The 18,872-nt window shown below is 41.5% G+C and overlaps 1 protein-coding gene across 1 annotated transcript in view; it reads right to left on the minus strand.

Annotated features, from left to right (window-relative positions):
• RMI2 (RecQ mediated genome instability 2) overlaps positions 1 to 18,872 on the minus strand; it is a 30,719-nt gene that overhangs the window by 2,697 nt on the left and 9,150 nt on the right. The window lies entirely within an intron of this gene.

Genomic DNA, 18,872 nt, shown 5'->3' on the forward strand with positions numbered 1-18,872 from the left:
CGCCCCGCCCCGCGAGACGTCGTTGGCGCCAGCAGCCGCCAACGGCCGTAACGGCCGCCGCGCGCGCCGCCTCACGGGAGCGGCGCCGCAGCGAGGAAGGCTCCGGGGCGCGCGGTGCTGGGCGCCGGGCCGCAGTCTCCTGAGTTACCCTAAAGTCAATACAGGGAAAGTGCTGTCTTTGTTGTGGTTATCTGACGGTATCCTCTTCGCTCGCTTTTATTTACGCATAAACGGTAGCGTTCCCCGGTAAAACGCTCGGTGGCGTTTCTGGCAGTGGCCAGAGCTGCTCACTGACAGCACCGGTGAAAGGCTCAGTCAGCAAGCACATATCTAATCAAAGGAGATAGTAACACAGATACTCCCTTCCTATGAACTGTGCACTGATGCACATAATCAGCTCATCTACTTAACCTTCTCTGTTAAAAGCAAGAATTGCTTCTATGGAAAAATAAGGAAGTAATAGAGGTTAGCTAATCTTTGATGCAAATTACAAACAGGAAAAGCCAATACTGGATAACTCACCTGCTCCCAGCAAACCACCTATGTGTAGATACTGCAGTAGCCATAGTTTGAGACTTGCTGAATAAACAATCTGTAATTCATTCAACTACTTCACAACTATCTCCGGACCAACATACACCCCTTTTCCACTGATTATTTTATTAAAAGCCTCTCCAGCGTTTTATGCTACCTGGTTCACATTTCACCCTAATTTAAGTCAGGAATTACTCCTTTTCATGCAAAAGCTAGTATAAATCTGATTCAGTGACTTGGTTTGAGCAGGAGATTTCCCTTGCTGTGTCTCAGCTTTGTTTGCGTGAAGACTCCCTGGAGATTTGCCCCCAGCCCAGGTTACGTTAGTGTAAAGCTCGCCTCCGCCAAGGCTGCTGGGGCCATCCAAGGTCTTTTCTCAAGGCATTTCTTCACTGCTTAGCAAGAAAAATAATCATTTCCATTATCTACTGTTTAGCTGATTTAAATCCTCTAGTTTCATGAGAAAAGAGCAAGCTAATATGCATGCTGATTTTCTCAGCGATGCTTTCAAGATATCCTTTTTTTTTTTTTTTGTATATACTTACGTGGAAATCATGATCATAACACATTGAAAGCAGGGGCAGCCCTCAGGCTGGAAGCACCGCCTTTAATTCCAAGGCCTTTAAGCATTTGTTTTCTTTTGCATCTGTTTATATTACAGACAGGCTAATTCACTTTGCCTCAATTTGAAATCCCTGAAATGCTGTGGTTTCCTTTGGGTGGGTGGGTTGACATTTCATTTAGAAAATAAGCCAAGAAATAAGCTAATGGAAAGGCAGGCAAATGGAACAAAGAAAAGTAACAGAATCACGAAAACCAAGGGAATTAATTCTTCAGTTTCACCATTTTTGTTACATGCAAAGGTTAACATCAATAAAAATACATATGGAACTGACATTCCTGCAATCATTCTTATTTAAAGCAGATTTTGTGCTCTATTTAAAATAGCTAGTTACTTTATTAAAAAAAAAAAAAAAAAAGTTTGTTTCGGGCAGCAAAATAGATCCAAAATCCTTTTTTCCCCCTACTCACTCATCATATATTATGAATTGTGTACTCAGACTATCTTTTTTTTTTCCATAGAGATTTTCTGTTTAGAGACATTCTCTAAATGGGCCCTGTTTGCTTTTATAGTGTAAGGAAGCAGTTAACTTTTTGCTACCATTTACAGTAAGGATAAAAGCTAATATTGGTAATAACAATAAAAACACTGACATCCAAGCACAGCCATTTCGATACAGAATCAGGTAATCTGGCAATCAAATTGTATGGCTTACAGGAATAGAAAGACATTAGATAGTTACTGTATATGAATGCAAAATTTGAGCTAGGCTTACAGGAGGAGAACATTTGTAATTTATGCCTCTAAGCTACAGTGACTTGACAGCATCAATATTTCGTTTCACATAAAAAAAAATAAATGTGCCAAATATTGATAAAAGTATTGTATTTCTATTTGTTACTGTATAATAGGAGAGCCCTTATCCTTATTAAACCATTAAGTTTGTAGATGATGGCAAGACCCCTAGAAGAGTGTAATCTGCAGGAGAGACTGAAGGTCCCTTTTAAAAGATTTTCCCTAGAGAAATCACGTCAGAAGAGCAGAAGTGATGGTAAGCTACACCAAGCATTTTTTCCCCATAACCAGAAAATCCTTTCTCTGGTAAAAAGCTGTTATACTGAACTATTTACAAAGTTCTTATCAGAGTACTGCCTGGGTCAATGTGGAGACACATTTTGTAGCTAAGCGAAAACTATGATATCTCCAGAGAAAGTGTTTCCTGGAGCTGATCCCACAGTGATCATATCCCAAGCCAATGGTAGCAGAGGAAACTCAGCATATAGTTGGGAGAGGCAGCGACAAGTTGTAAATTACACTAGATTAAATTTGAGTGCATATTCAGATTAGAGAGAGATTTCGGGTTGTGCAGATTAAAAAGAAGAAAGCAATCTTCTGCCAGCTACTGCCATGTGTGCCAGTCTTTGAACCACTCTTCAAGGACATTATTTCTCTCACTAACATGCACCTGAGAGAGGATGATGCAGTTATGGCAGGAGTTAAAAAAAATCAGACAAGGCGTGGATAAGATGAGATAGTTCAATATGTAGCAGGAGCCAAGTTCTCCCTCACTTACTCCAGCAATTTTGTTTGTATGATGTCAAGTGAACTTAGAAAAGAATTTGACCCAAGATTTCCACGAAAAGCTATTGCCAAAGAAGCAGCATCATGAACATCTTTCTGTCCAGTTCATACCTTGTTACCCTCTCACTTTTAACCGACTGCACTGCTTAAAATGAAAGCAAGTCTCTGTTCCCAATCTTTGCTAAAAGGAAAAGGCTGGTTTTACACAATAAGGAAATCCTTCTTTGCCTTGGGCAAAAGTTGTGAGATTTTTAGTCTTTCACTCTACCTCCAAAGAGCTTTTAAACAGCTCTGTCCTAGCCCACTGTTTAATGTGTGCAGAAAAGCACCTTGAGTTTATTTCTTTCTCTTCCCTAATACCCCAAAGTCACCAACTAGACTTTGGACAGGCTTTCTTTTTTGTTTGTTTATTTTTTAATTTTTAGATTTGGAATCCAAGTAATTAAGAACTTAGCATTTTTGAATATTTGTGCTAGAAACAGGACTACCTGGATGCTCCACAGATGAACTGAAGGAAAGCTATGAAGCATATAATGGAGCTGATAAATACACAGATCAAAACAGGCCCACAGATATCTGTAAAACAGGTACTAGAGAAATGCTTTCCATGGCAACCCTGAAACTGCGAGGCTTTGGGCATGAGGGACCCAGGCCCTGCAGCCCTCCACCTCTGYGTCCTACTGGGAGGTCCTGCAAAGCATTATTAGCCCATGCAGACACTGGCTGCGCACAGTCACAAAGTAAACAATGAAGTAACATGACTGCATCTTTTATATCCTTCTGCAGTAAAAGGAAGCAGCATATAGGAGCTAAGTATGACAGAAGCATGATAAGACAACAATACTTTGTAAAAATGCATTACTCTAAATGAGAAAAAGGATCTGAAACAAACCATCTTCCTTTTCCTGATAACCATCTGAGACTTAATTGGAGGAATGCCTGTGGCACAGATGAGGAACTGCAAAGTTTCTCCTTTAGGAGCTCCATCCTGGTTTATGTGTATTTTCTTACATTGCACAAGACATACTGAACTATACAAAACAATGACAAGATTATAAAATGCAGTAGCTTCCTGGTGTTTGTTGTGTACTGTACAAAAGATGCAATGTGGACACACCAAATCTGCGGAAAACATTCTCATCCTTCAGGGGAATTTTCTGGCTTTCTCTTCATTGATTTTTAATTCATTATTTTAAGTTAATGGGTTAACAGATAGAAATTAATGGGATGAAAGTCAGACATATTTGCCTCCCTAATCTGAACTTCTGCTCCATGTAATTTCTGCTTCAGGACTGATTAGTCTGACATACAGATGCTATGTATGTATGTTCTGCCAGCCATTTTAAAAGACTTGGAACCTGGCAAGTCATATGTTGAAACATGAAAGCTCCAGGTGAAACCTGCCAAAGTTTTAGTTAAAGGGTAGCTCTGAATAAGTGAAATTTTAGAAGTTCCTTGAACAAGGCAGGTAAAAGTGAGCAATACAAGTAATAATAACAACAGTAAGAGTAATAATAGCTATCAAATGATGGGCTACCAAAACTGTATGAAAGTCACTCTAAGGTAAAATGAACCAACTCTGACATRAATGATATCCAGTGCAGCATTCAGGCCCCTTTCCTCCTTTGTCCCTCTCAGTTGCCATACACCCCTTCCACATGGTAGCCTACAGGCTGTGAGAACTGAGAGATACTCCGCAACTTAGCTGACTCATTTCGTTTACAGAGAATATTTAGAGGAAATGCTTACAGAGCTCCAGTCACTTTCTGCAGAAGTGGGAGTCACCTATTTAGTCTTTTCCACGCTATAAATATGCTGGTATGTAATGAAATAAATTTGTGTTCTATGGAATATAACTATGACACAATTAAAGGAATAAAAAGGAGAATTAATCGTAGATTTATTTTACCAGTATTTGTGCTGCTCTGGATGTAGTCTGTAAAGCTAGCTTCCAGATGAACTGATTCAAACTCCTGTATCAGCAACAACAACAACAAAAAAGAACTCTTTTTAAACAGAAAACATGAATGGCATCCGAAATGTTAAATCTTTCATATTGACTGAAGTGAAGCCAGTAGCTAGTAGGCTTTAGTGAGTCAAGCTTTCTGGCTACATTTCACTTCATACAAGAATTGGTTGTTTAGGAGAAGCCTAGCAAGAAGAGCCACCGTAACCAGCATAGGGGGATACAGACAAGCACCAAGACTCCCTTGATTGCAGCTGGCTTTACATAACTGTACTTTGATTAGCATCAGCAGCATCCAGTTTATCCAGTGGCAGTGAGAATAGAATCATTCTCCCAAAGAGGAGCAGCCAGAAGAATGGCATTTCATTTTCAAAAAATTAAATTCTGAGGCATCAAATACTAGAAAAAAAGTACATAAAGGCCATTAAGGGTTGCACTCATTTCAGAGCATGCATCAGCACTGCTGTATGGTATTCAAGATCTGTTCTAACATGCATGAAATAAATGTATAGTGGTTAGTACGGAGAGGTAAGACCTTTTACTAATAGTCAAATTTGCAAGCAGCCATCATCTTTTTCAGGTCCAGCCAAAGTACAATCTCTCCCTATAAGCCTCCTGTTGTTTAAACTGAAGCCATGACAACACCATCAGTCAAATTAACTTAAAATTAACAAAATATTAGAACCGAATTAAAAGGAGTTCAAAGTTTTAGTAAAATAACTCAGGAATTTTATACTAATCTCACACTCAGCACACATCTACATTAATTCAGGAAAAAACTTTTGGAAGGTTAAGACAAACATCAAGCTATTTGAGGAGGAAAGGTGGAAGTGAGCCTGCAAGGACTCACAGGGAGCAAGAGAGGAGGAAGCCTACATCTCTGCTGTGATGCAAAGGAGTATTTTGCAGAGTCTTCAGCAGACAGGCATTGAGTACATAGCAGCTATGGTGGCAGCTACAGGTCAAGCAGTCACGCAGACCAATCAGCTGGCATATTTCTCTCTTTCCTAATCACTGAGAAATTGTATAAAAAGTAAATATTCTTCACTACTACAAACGCTTCAGTCAATGTTTTGCACCCATATTCCCTTCCTGAATTGTTGAATAAAACTATTTTTTAAGTGATCTATAGAACATCAACTTAGAATATCATTTAAGTCACAAGACACGGTAAGGAAAGGAGAACTATAGAAACTCCTTTTAGAGTAATCACATTTTATTTTGAGATCAGACAATCTCCGTGTAAAACGTCTGTATTTATTTTCTATGAAAGCCTGTGACTAAAATTTTGCCCACATGCTTGCCTGTGGATGCTTGATAAAAAGGACACAGAAGTGACTGTCTCCTGAGTCACCAGCGTTAAGGGTAGTACTAGAAAGAAGAGCAGAAATGGCCTTGACTGTGAAGAGAGCTGCTCAGTGCTGACCAGAAAGGCACTGGTGTAGCTTCAGAAAGCAAAAGACAGCATCAAAGCTGAAGGCATGACTTTGTCCAGCACTTCTCTGTAGCAGGAAAGCAGAGCGTGAATTTAGAAGGAACAGCTGAATGACTGGAAAAGCTCAAATACGAAAACGAGGAAATAAATAGCAGTAAAACTTTTGATTAAATCTACTCATTAAAACCCCTTGCATATTTTTATGTATTCAGATGGACTGGGGCCTATATTAGCTTGTTTTTCACTTCCTTACATGTTTGGTGCATATCATGTAAAGCGTTGTTCAAAAATGCAGGTAGTTACAAATTTAGAATGTATTTATTACTGTAAGAGATATAATTAGCAGATCATCCACTTGATTACTGGCATGGATGAACAAATGTTGTAATAACACAATAGTGTTAATTTTGGATGAAAGCTGCATTAGTGTATAGGGCTATACCAGGCCCATGTATCTCTCAGTATGTCTGCTGGAAGATAAAAAATGGTAAATAAACTCAGGGAATTCTTGCTAAATGAGAAGATATAATGTATAATTGCTGAAATATGCTTTTACAATCTCAGGCTTCTTTCTGTGTTTGATTTATTAAAAAAAAATCAAAGCACACATTTCTGCATGAGCCAACTAGGAGACATCTCATCAGTTCAGCTTAGAAGACCTCTATGATTCATGTGGAAATGTCACATTTTAAGATATATTTTGACATTAAAATGTTGCAAATTGCCTCCATTTCTTGATTTAAGTGATTTTAATCCTAAGTCCTAGTTTGTATGCTGTATATAGATATTAAACATTTTTCTGAAGCTCTCCAGACTGATTAAGAATCATGTCTTTCCACTAAGTCCAGAATATGCAGGGTCAAATATGAACTTGATGGAATGAAGGTTAGCTTTTCATTGCCAGCATTCTAGGTCTTGAACAACTGTCACTGATAATTGATCCATAAGTACTGTATTATATACATTATCCAGAGACAGGAATTTGGGGGCTGGTACTCAGTTTCTGTTAAGGAATATATGTCTACTAGTGCTAGAAGATGTTCATTAGCTCATTCCAGTGAGAATCTAGACCTTGTCTTATGAACTAAATAGGAAAACAAAATGAATCAGAGGAACATAAGAAATAATTGTGAAAAGGACCCACTCCAAAGGAAAATATTAAATTCACTTCTAATGTATGTGTAATGTGACCTTTCTATTATGCTTGTTATTAGGACTGTAATACAAAAAATTACCTGAATAAATGTAAATAATTATTAGTAAATGGCATTCAAAATATGTTTTGAGTTTTGTTTTGCTGGATGGCTAAAACATACATAGTTGTGCAACCTAACAGCTGTTTTTAAATGTAGCTTTTTATACAGCAGTCTTTTAAACTGAACAAAAAAACTTAGACTTGAAATTCTAGGACAATCAAAAACCAGGATGTTTCTTCAAGGATTCAAAATTATTGAAACCAGTAACTTGGCAAGCTTCTGGCTTGTCATGAAAAGCAGCAAAAAATGATAAGCACAAAACCAGCAGGCCTTACTTTCAGAACCTGAGGAACAGGCTTGCAGTGGTGCACGCTGCTATGAACAATAGGAACTGTGAATAATTTAAGAGCCATGTAGGAGACTGGAGTATAGCCAGTCTCTTAAGATTCATGGAAATGTCAAACAACATGATGTGGTTGTGCACAGCAGGCACAAAAACGTGCACACATTTTTGCTTTCAGCTCTGCAGTTTTGATGTCCCAAACATCAACCACTTAAATTCAAATAATTTACAGTCCTGTACAGGGACATTTGAAGATCCGTGGCTCTGTCTGAGCTGATATGAATTTCAAGAAATAGACACCTCAGAATGGGAAAGGCCAGCACACAATCTCAGATTTGCAAGGCAAACCTGGCTGGAGCGCTGGAGCTCCGTTGCCAGTTATGGCCTCATTTACAGGAAACTGCAAGGTGAAAGTGAAAGGGATACAGCAGTTTCTTTTTCTTGACTACAGATCTCTGTACTTGAACCAGATCTTATCTGTAGTCTTTTAAAACGTAACACAGCGATCACTAGCAAACTGATTACTAGCAAACATTACCAACAGATTGGGTATTATTGCTTTCATTGTTTTCATAGATTTTAAGAGAAAGAGAACTATGATCTTCTGGTTCAGGCCATTGTTTGACGGAGCCCACCAATTTGGCTGCATTTTGGTACCTTGGAGGAGGTCCTCTCATGTCAGGAGCTTGGGGGGGGCTGGTTCACCCCTGAATACAAGGTGCTCCAGGACCCACCAGAGGACCCAAAAGGTGGCAGCTCCGGTCAGGTATGGTATCCACACTCTCTCAGGTGATGCATTCGCTTTCTCACTCATCTTTGCCAAATCAGTGAACATCTGGGTGATGACAAAAATATCCTCTGGTGCCCTCGTTTTCCTCCATCCAAGATGGTTAACTACAGTTAACCACATTGATAAAAGAATTGCTAGTTCAGGGCAGACATCTTTCAGATGGGAGTAGGCTGGCCTCAGTTACTCCTTCCCATTTCCACTGCTCCCCCTGTCTTGGTAAAATCAAACATTCAGGTATATAGGTGAGATGCAGCATACTTTGGCTGTCCAGTTAAATTACAACATAGGCTACCTGCAAAAAAAGCACTGTTCTCTCTCAGTCTACGCATTTTTCTGTCTTGAGCTCTGGTCTGAGAGGTTTGTAGTGCCTTCTGAGAAATGCTACGTGCTTTAAGCTTTTCTTGGTATCAGCCAAAGTAAAAGTTGTAAGTAACTTGCAAAATCAAGACTAGGAGGGACAGTCCTTATTAAGAAAATCCCTAAAGTTCACCATCATAGGAGTGTGCATTTATATAGCAACACATTTTACTCAAAGCTGAAAGTATTCAGTAATGCTCCCTCTCCTCTTGGTTGTGTCTACTTTCCCTTCTCTTTCTGATGAATGTCATACTACTACCATGAATTCTGGCTGGACACATAATCAGCTGGGGGGAATAAAAATTCCATCCAGAGGAAACAGAAGTGAAAGTGGTTGCCGAATCCTTCTCATTCATCTTGTGACTTGTAAAAGATAGATGCACTGCCTTCTCATAAAGGCTGCATTTCCCAGCTTTAAACCAACAGAACTCCCTCCACTACAACTTCTGTAATCACATAGCTACTGAATGTTGCAAACTGGTAAGGCTGATAAAGAGTGCTTGTAAAGTCACTAACTGATAAAAAAGGCTGTTAGTGGGCTGTAATGTTCTTACTGCTGAACAGTGGGAAAAGTTTAAGTTTCTGTTACTGAGTTCAAAGCAGTCCTTGCGTTTTGCAAGTCATAGTTTGAATGATCTCTAACTACATTTTATGGTCTGTGATCTTGCAACAAGCCAAGTTAAATTCCTGGTACACGAGTAGGGAATGATCTATTGCTGCCTTGGCTTATTGTTTCATTAGTAAAGTTATGGACAGATGCTTTAATCCTTCCCTATAGCCATCTGTCATTCAGGTACATACTGAAGGATGAGCTTCCATCATGGTTTTAATTCAGCTGGTTTTCATTCACACTGTTACATAAACTATAAATTAATATAGAGCAGCTCATCTTGAGATCTCAAAAATCCTATCTTAGTGTTGCAGCTCCATATAAATGTGCATTTCAGCACAAGTTAGCCTCCACGGAAGCAGGATAGCTCTGACCATAGAAGCAGGAGGTTCCTGTGAAAGTGGGATGAGACATCTGGTTTGAAGATCTTGAGAGCTCAGACATTTATCTAAGTTTGGCCAAATGCCTCAGGCCAAATGTATCTCAGGAGAAAGAAAACCTACTGTTAGAGCTGTCTCTGATTACTCACTGCTCCGACCAAAGTTACTTCCTGCTTTTTTTTCTTCTTCCTTCAACGTGCATATAGCCTGCAATAAAACCTCCTCAATAAAAAAGAAAGGGAACAGCTTTTACTCCACTGCAGTTACAAAGCAACAGATCACTTAAACTTGTGAGGCAATGCGGCTGCACATTTCAGTAGACAGGAAATGTGGCATAGTAACAAAATGTTGCATACGGGAAAACTCGGACTACTTGTATTTACCCATTTGCCTTGGCTCAGTGAAGAGACTAGGCATAAATTCTGCACTGAAGGTTGCTTTTCTAACTTCTCTAGAACTTAAGACTAGGCTTCTTTCAGGTCCAAACTTGTTGTTAATTTTAGCATTTATTGGCTATTACAGCCAAGATTAAATATTCATTAAATGTTACCAAGATACAATACAAGCTGTATTTACAGTGTATTCTGGGAAATTTTAATTATTTTACATTTTCACCTGAAATATAATTACCTTAAAATGTATTTTTTAACATATAACACCAATTTAGCATGTTTTTCCTTCCTTCAGTTTTGCCTGAGTTTGATTTTTATAGGACAATTGTCATCATTCAAACTGAATGAAAAATGGAGCTTTGAAAAAAAATCACATCCTTTCAGACTTCATTAGAGACATTTACTTTTAAGGTGTATCATCATCTTTTTCAATTCTGTCCAGGTTTAGGCAACAGTTTACTTGTGAGATCACTTGGGAATGTGAGAAATTCAAGCTTAAATCCCTTCCTGGCACAGCAGGGGTCTCAAGGAGGTGCTTGGGGCATTGATTTGAGAGACATGAGGCATTGAATTCTGGCATAGCTTAAAATACCACTTATGTAGTTCATCTAATAACTGTTTAATGTAAAATATGTAAGACCACTCAGAAGAGACACTAGAAACCAGTGTTTCCCACTCAGAGGGGGGAATAGCTCTAGCTGCTCAGCTACCAAGTCTCTCTGAGCTAACGAATGTTCCTCCCTCCCTGTACATGAGAGGAAAGCTCTGTTTAGTGCTTAGGACACCCTCCAGAAAAGGGAGGAAGCTAAGTTTGACACACACCTCCATGCTAAAAGGGACACGCATCTCAGTTTTTCATATACTGAAGAGGTTGTCTAAGCGATCATCAGCTCCCCAGTGACTCTCAGCTCGCTCCATTTTTTAAAGACTGAAGACTGCCATTGTTCAAAGACCAATTTCTGAATAACATAACACTTCTAACACTTTGATTAGCATGCTTAAGCTCAAGAGGGGGATAAAGTTCTAGATATACCTCTATAGACAATAATTCCGCATTGGCTGTTTGCATAGCCTGACAGATACTTTGGATTTCCTTTCACAGAAACTCAGCTCTCAGTGTGCCCCACAGAGGCCCATAAAAATGGGTCCTGCATGGGTCTCAGAAGTTTCAAAATTTCGTGAGGGAATGCTCAGTGTTGCAGCACCTTTCTTCTTTTTTGTTTTTTAGCCTTATTAATTAGTACAAGGTCAGTAGGCAGGCTGCTTCAGAGCAGGGCTTAAATCCATGTCTGTGTAATCCTAGTTCAGTGCCCTAGCTAGTGGAGTCTTTCTTCACTGGGCCCGTTTGCCAATCTGTAAAAGTAAAGCTGGTCTCTGCAAAAGGCTTTGACATGCACAGATGACAAGCACAGTTTGAACAGCATTGTCTTTTCCCTAGCGAACCTCCCTTGTCATACTTTGAAGATCTACTTCACATGTCTTTAAAGTTTGAATTTCCTTTTAAAGCCTTTTGTATTTCTTGGATTCAGATTTTGATTATTTTCTGTATAGACATTATGCAAATACAGCCTAGTTGCATGCAACGAGGTCGCTGACAAAAGATGTAGCTGAAACAATATGAGATAGAGTTGGGGTGAAGAGGTTGGACATTCCTGAGAAAAACTTAGATGACAACATAATTGGGTGACGGGATATATCTTCAAGAAACTGACTGAACATCCATTCAAATTTAGGGATTTGAACATATTTTCAGCTATCATCCTAACTCTTCTACAAAACCCAGCTCATGGCAGATAATAACAGACAATAATAAACTGGAACACTTCTACTAGATGTCTTCAGCAGGAAGGGAAAACAATTTTTCCATCCAGCAGAGGGTGCTTGGCATTAAGTTTTCTAAACAGAAAACGAAATGATTTCTTTGGAAATTGAGTAATATTATAATTAAACCGACTTTTATAGGAACTTGCAAAGTATTATACATAAAAACAAAACTTCCTACAAACTAGAGCTACAAATACAAACAGACACAATTCAAACTGAGTAGCTTCCTTCTATCTCTGTTTCCTTTACTTCTCAGTGTGGCTTTTCTGTTTCAGCTGAAAGCCCTTTCAGTTACACCTGACCGGCACAGGGCACAAGTGAAAAAGGTTTTGCTCCCAATTCCTTTGAAAATCTGAGTTGTATTTCCTATTAAACGTGTCCCTATAAACTACTTAAATACATGTAAGGGAAAAAACAGAGAAGAAAATAAACTCCCAGGGGAAAGTTTTCCAAGCCACCATAGGTCTATGTACCCAAAAGCTCATATAGGTGGATCTGGGAGCTTACACCACACTTAGCCATTTATTTTAGGCCACTTTGTAGTTTCAACTAGCAACCATAAAGCTGGATGGCCACGAGAGCCACCGGCAACCTCACAGTATGGGCGAGACCCAACAAGTGGGTGTCATGCAAGGTGGTGCTGTAAAGAAGTGCTTCTGAAGTTAATGTTACGGTGCTCACGGTGTTAAGATAAAAGAATGCTGCGGCTTTCTGCTGAAATTAAAACGGGCTGGCTAGTCCTCTGGTGTAATCCCTCTGATCCGTGGTGAATTGGACTTGTGCCCCAAGAACTGTTTTCCTGCTGTTTCCATTCTCTCAAAACAAAATTCAGGCAGCAGCACGGCTGACTAGCTGGGGAGGATGCTTGCTTTCGTTATTACTTGTGACGAATGGCACGATGCTCCCTGTGCGGGCACCGGAACGCCACTGCGCAGGGCTCATCCAAAGCCAACCCCTTCATCCGCACGGAGACTGAGCGGCCAATGCTACCACCAATTCTGACAGACGTAATTATTTTCACCCCCATAGCTCCAGTTTATGGTGAAGGAAATACTGAAAATGAGGTCCCACAGCAAGTTAAAACGAAATTCATGTCAGATATAGCAGAAGGTGCAAATGACTCAGGGTGGCCCATGCGGGCAGCGCGCAGGCGTGGTGGTGCGCGTGGGCGGCGGGCAGCGCCCCGCGCCGGCCCGGCTGCTCTCCCTCCTCCCATGCCACTGAGCTGCTGGCGGGAGGCAGAGCCTGGGGGCGCGAGGGCCACCTGCCGCACCACTTCGAAGGGAGCATGTGGTAAAGGGCAGGAGAACTGTGGCCACGTGTTGGAATAAAACGATGGCTTAGTGTGGGTATCAGGTTGTCAAAGTTTCTGTTGGAGACGGATGGGCTGCGCACCATACTTCTGATGGAAGGAGGAGGATGGGACGTGAGGGTTGTAGCAGCTTACAGGGAGGAAGGGAATGCAGCAACCCCGGGTGCGTGCTCAGTCGCCCAGCAGGGTCCCAGTGAAGGTCCTACCCTTGCCGATGCAACCCCCAGCCCTCCATGTGAAGCCCCTCATCCACACCACACGGCCAATGCTTCCCGCTGGAGTTTTCAGTTCCCCAGCTCTTCTGTTCCACTGGCCCCATATCAGTTTCCCCTCTTCTCCAAACCCACCCCATAGCCTCTCCCCTCTGTCACCTCAAAGCTCCTCACAAAGTATCCAGCCCTCCACCATGCATCCCTGAACCAGCCGCCCTGAGCAACCCAGCCTGGCTGCCAGCCCAGGCCAGCCCCAGGTTGGCTCCTGGCTTCCTTCGCCGCTCGGGGCCCTCAGCCGTGCTGCTGCTGCTCCCCTTGGCCTCCGCAGCACCCTGAGCTCCTTCCGAGCATCAGCCACCAGGCATCCCACTGCAGGGGCGCATCTGAAAAAACCCTGGCTCCTGCTCCTGAAGTGGGGAGGCTTCCCCTCGCCAAAAGCTTCCCCTGCCCAAAGCTGCGAGAGCAAGAAAGGGTGGGGGGGGCTTGTCTGAGGGGAAAGAGCCGCATGCAGAGCACTGCCCCATGGGTACTGGAAAGGACTGGGGAAGAGCAAGCAGGAGAAAGGTGGGTATTTATGGGAATTTACAAGATAAAAAGAAAAAAGAAGCTAGTTTGATGTTAATGGCCTGAGTCAAAATACAAGGAGGCTGAACTTCCCATAAAAGAAGTTCACTAACAGGGAACCACAGATAAGCTGTCAGAAGCTAAACTGAAAACTCTGGAGGAGAAGACAGACTTAATTCTCAGAATAAAAGTGACTATAGTATGTTTAATATCACAGAGACAGAGAGAAAGCAAAAGACAGAGAACACCTTGAAACTAAAAGAGATATTAAATAGAATTTACAGGAAGTGATTAGAAAACAGCAGGCTGGAAAGCAGAGAAAAGCAAAGTGTAGAGTAAGTTTTAAGCCTGATTTATTCACATAGAGGAAGATGGGAATGAAGTTCCAGTAGTGTTATATAAGAAGGAATTAAAGAATGAGCCAAGATTATCATAAGATGAGTACAACAAAAAAGAATAGGGGAAAAGGAATCTGAACTGCAGGAGAGGAGACAGGCTAGAAATGAAAGATGAAAGAAAGAAGCAACAGAATACGTACAGCACAGGACAAAAAGGGAAAATGAACAGAATATCCCAGAATATCTCACTCAGGTCCTGGAAACCTGTGAAACTCTCACTAGCTTTATTTGGTTATTAATTGCCAGTGCCAAGATTAAAGCTTTGTGGGTACAGAACTTTAGGCACAGAGAGACAACTACCAATGAGGTTCAAGGTTGGGTAAGGAAAACGTTACCTTCATGATGAAGGATTTACTGAAATTATGAGCCCACAGGAGTAAGGAGATGGCATTTGACAGCTTCAAAACAAATACTGTAGGGTAAGTGAGGCTTAAACGCTGCTGACCTAAAAATTAATAGGCATTGTTATTTTTCTGAGGACACAGCTTCTTCTACATCAACTAATCTTTCCAAAGACGCTAGTTCTTTGATGGAACAGGAGCTGCATTAGAAAATGGATTGTAACCAGACTTAATTGTCTCCTACCACTCTGCATATTCACACACATATACATTAAAATAACAATAAAATCATGCTTGAGTCTCATTGCACATGAAATGAAAGCATTGAAAATGCGATTTCTAGGCCACCACGATGCACAGGTAAGAGCCCAATAAAGTATGTCAGAAGATAAGCCCCAAGAACATCCAAGGGAAAGTCTGACAAAGATCCAAGATGACAGACTGTTCTGCAGGCAAAGGTCACCAGCAATCAAACTGTTTGCCAGGTCCAAACAGTCCTGTTGGTCTACCTTACGAGCATTACCTTAAGACAACCAAAAATAATGGGTCATACTGTCAATTTAGTTCCTTTAGGGATGAATGGAGCCCCTCCTGAGACGGTGCAAAAAGAGAAGTAAAAATACCCAACTAGAAGAGGGTGTCTGCACCGAGTTCCCAGTGACTGCAACAGTTGAGTCACAGTGGGTTCTTGGACATGCAAKGGAGTTTTAGCAGGAAACCGCCTACCACTTTATTTAGCGCCCCATTTCAACTATGCCATTAGACTCAGCTCAGTAGATGATTTTTATCAGCGTAGATGCTGTGGATGCACTTGTACAGAGACACTTTCCGAAAGGCCTCATACTTTCACAGTTGAATTTTCATGAGTTTCTGTATAGCCACTTCAATTTTGSTGGATGGCAGAAATACTGCTTCTTCTATCCTTCCACCCCAGCACAAGACTACCTTTTCTCAATCTACTTGCATTTGGCTGAGTCATAACTGGCCTGCACGCAGTTTTTGCACCTCTGAACTGTATCTGTTTAGAAACTAGTATGTTGTCATTGCATATCTTACCAGCATGGAGAGCTGCAGTAGTATAAAAGTGTTTATTTTCAAAATGTGAATGATTCCAGTGTCTCACCATTAGTCAAGTAAGTAAGGCAGGAGCTCAGGGATCAAGGGGAGGTGGGAGGACCATACTTTTGCCTGTCCACCCTGCCTTAACTCATGACTGTCTAAATTCAGCACCTGGGGACCTGCTCTCTCATATGCTTCATATTAGCTTTCTCTGTAATTAATATAACTAAAGCAACAAGTTAATATCAAAAACATGCTGAAAGTCTAGTAAAATTTCTTTCATATCTTTCTTTTTTGTAAAATACAGAATTATCTACATAAAACTAGGTTTAAAAGGTTATTGTTTGCAAATTCCAACACCTGTAAGTTAGAAAGGGCCTTCTTCGCTGCTTCCTGCAAATTTTGTCTTAGTTTTTAAAAGAGTAAAAATCACGCATTTCACCAGCATCCTCGCGTCATTCAGTGCACAGATGTGTGAGTGGGCAGATTTCAGGTTGCATATGCAAATATAAATCTGATATTGCCCAATTTTTCAGTTCTTGGCTTTGTAGCCACGTAACATTGTTGCAGCCTGTGTGCCCTGTGSGCAGGTCAGGAGGAAAGCTACAGTATGTGCTACACTGAAGTACACGGAAGTGTGGACTGCCAATGAAGAGAACAKGAGAGGAAACAGGGTAATTACTGTCTGCAGCAATGGTGGGGGTCTCTGCACAGATTTGTGCCGGCACTAAACTCTCCTCCACAGTGTCCAGGACTCGTCTCCCTTCATGAAGCGCTCTTAGGAGTAGCAACACCAAGGGAGTGCACCTTGACAGGACCAACCGACCCTCCGCGCAGCGTCTCCCTACTCCCCTCGTCTCCCCCGCGCGCCCATCTGCAGAGCTGCTGCACCTGGGAAGAGCGGCTGGGATTTCACCTTCTGGGCGGACATATAAATACGGGAATATGCCGCAGTAGGACCCACTGCTCTCTGTATATAACAATATGCAAAAGAGGTTTATGCAAATCAGAGTCAGCCCCAGGGCTTGTGGGAAGCTGCCAGCTACACCCGCAGCCTCCCTAAGCTAATGCATGAGTGAGGTTGACAGAGGGAAGTCTCCTAAATCTGTTTCCAAATACTCAGTACAAGTATCCAGCTCAGCCCAGCAGCATGTGTGAATCTTTTGCTACAAAGCAATAATTGCCTGAAAAATCTAAGTCAGCAGGTTTGGATGCTGGAGATTGCTTTCTCTCTCTCTCTCTCTCTTTTTTTTTTTTTTTTTAACGCTGCACAAAGCTGTGGTTGTGGCTCATTTCTTTCTGACAGATTCAGCCCTAGTGTTTCCTCTCCGGCACACACTTGCGAGCTCATACGCAGGACAGAGAACGATCGCTCAATGAATCACAAGACGCTAGCTAGATGCCAAAACTTTGCAGGCTTTACTGTTCTCGGTATTTTGCACACAGCGTCTGTCACATGAAGAGGTTTCATGTGGGATTTGACCCAACTCAATGAGTGAAAAGTTGTAAAACCGATAACTTTACCTCCCAGGTCTCGAGGAGGCGGCTAGTGTTTCCCTCCCCACCAGATCTCTCCGCCTACCCCTCTGCCACCACCACAACCGCAGGCTGGCACACGACTAGCAGAAACCAACCRCACTGCGATCTGTCCACTGCCTGTTAGTGGAAACAGGGAATTCACTGGAATTCAGGGAACTGGAGGCAGGTCACATGAGCAACACTCTTCATACCGCAGTTTATCAGTGCAGTTGATATTTTAGAGTTTCACGTATGTTGTTCAGTTTCCCTGAAATTAACCTTTTAAAAAAAAAAGAAAAAAAAAAAGAAAGAAAAAAAAGCCTACAGTCTTTCAGGGGGATCAGAAACCAATTTCAGGAAACAGAACCAACTTTGATGATAAACGGAGCCACTGAAAGTAAATGCCTTTTGTGTGTGTGTGCGTGAGTGTGTATCTGATTAAGTTTTTTTATTGAATTGCATAAAGAAATAGATGAGGAAAAAGTGCAGCATGTGAAAAGTGCCTTCCTGCTGGCACACCAGGCTGCTGTATGCTGCAGACTTATCAGTGGTGAGCTATTTTTAGTATAGATCCGTAAGCAAGCAATGCGTGGGGACACTGTTTTTTTTCCACTGCTTGGACCAGACAAGGCCCTTCTCCGGCCTCGGAGCCGCTTCCCCAGCACGGCTGCCAGGGGAACACAGGATTTTTTTATTGCTGAGGTCTGAACCCCACTGCTCTATTCTGGGTGCAAACCTACTTTTCCACTAGGATAAGTGCATCTCTTTGGGGAGCCTTCCCAAACCATCACCCCCAGTAGTTGGATGCTGGACTCACAACCCTGCTTCCTTCCATAGCTGCTTGGCCACTGGCCAGTCCAACAGCACACGCAGCAACTTCACAGAATCATTGCTATTCACAGAAGCAGTAAGGTTGGAAAAGACCTCTGGAGATCGTCTAGTCTAGCCTCCCAAAGATTTCCTGGTGCTGGTTCCACTGGTGCTTGAACCCAGGACCTTCAGCACGTAAAGCAGATGTGATAACCACTACACTATCCCTCTTCTTCAAATTCTCTTGGGGGACTCAAGGCACACTACAGGGCAAAATATTTACCTCATTCAACCAGGAGAAAAAAAATCCTGAGAAACATCCTAAGATCACAGGCATTTTACTACTGTTACAACCTTTCAAGGGGAAGTGATGAAGTTCCTTCCAACTTTTAGCAAATAATTATAAACCCATTAAAGATTTCCTCCTGACCAAAGCATAAGCAATGAGTACGGATGATACTGGAGTATTTTTAATATAATCCACCTTTTCTGTGTGTAAGTAATGGCATTGTATAAGCACTATAAAGGGACAGAGCCCTCACTGACTAACTTGAAAATCCATACCCCCTGTTAGGATGTTAATCTTTCCCTAGTGAGACTACTGCTCTATTTGTATCAGTAATCATTAGAGAGAGCACAGGATTTAAATAAACATTCATCAGCTTATTGGTATTTCTTGATATTATTG

Source organism: Rhea americana, unplaced genomic scaffold (assembly GCF_003343005.1).
Source record: "Rhea americana isolate MKP2758 unplaced genomic scaffold, rheAme1 scaffold_10, whole genome shotgun sequence".
Classification (NCBI taxonomy): Eukaryota; Metazoa; Chordata; class Aves; order Rheiformes; family Rheidae; genus Rhea; species Rhea americana.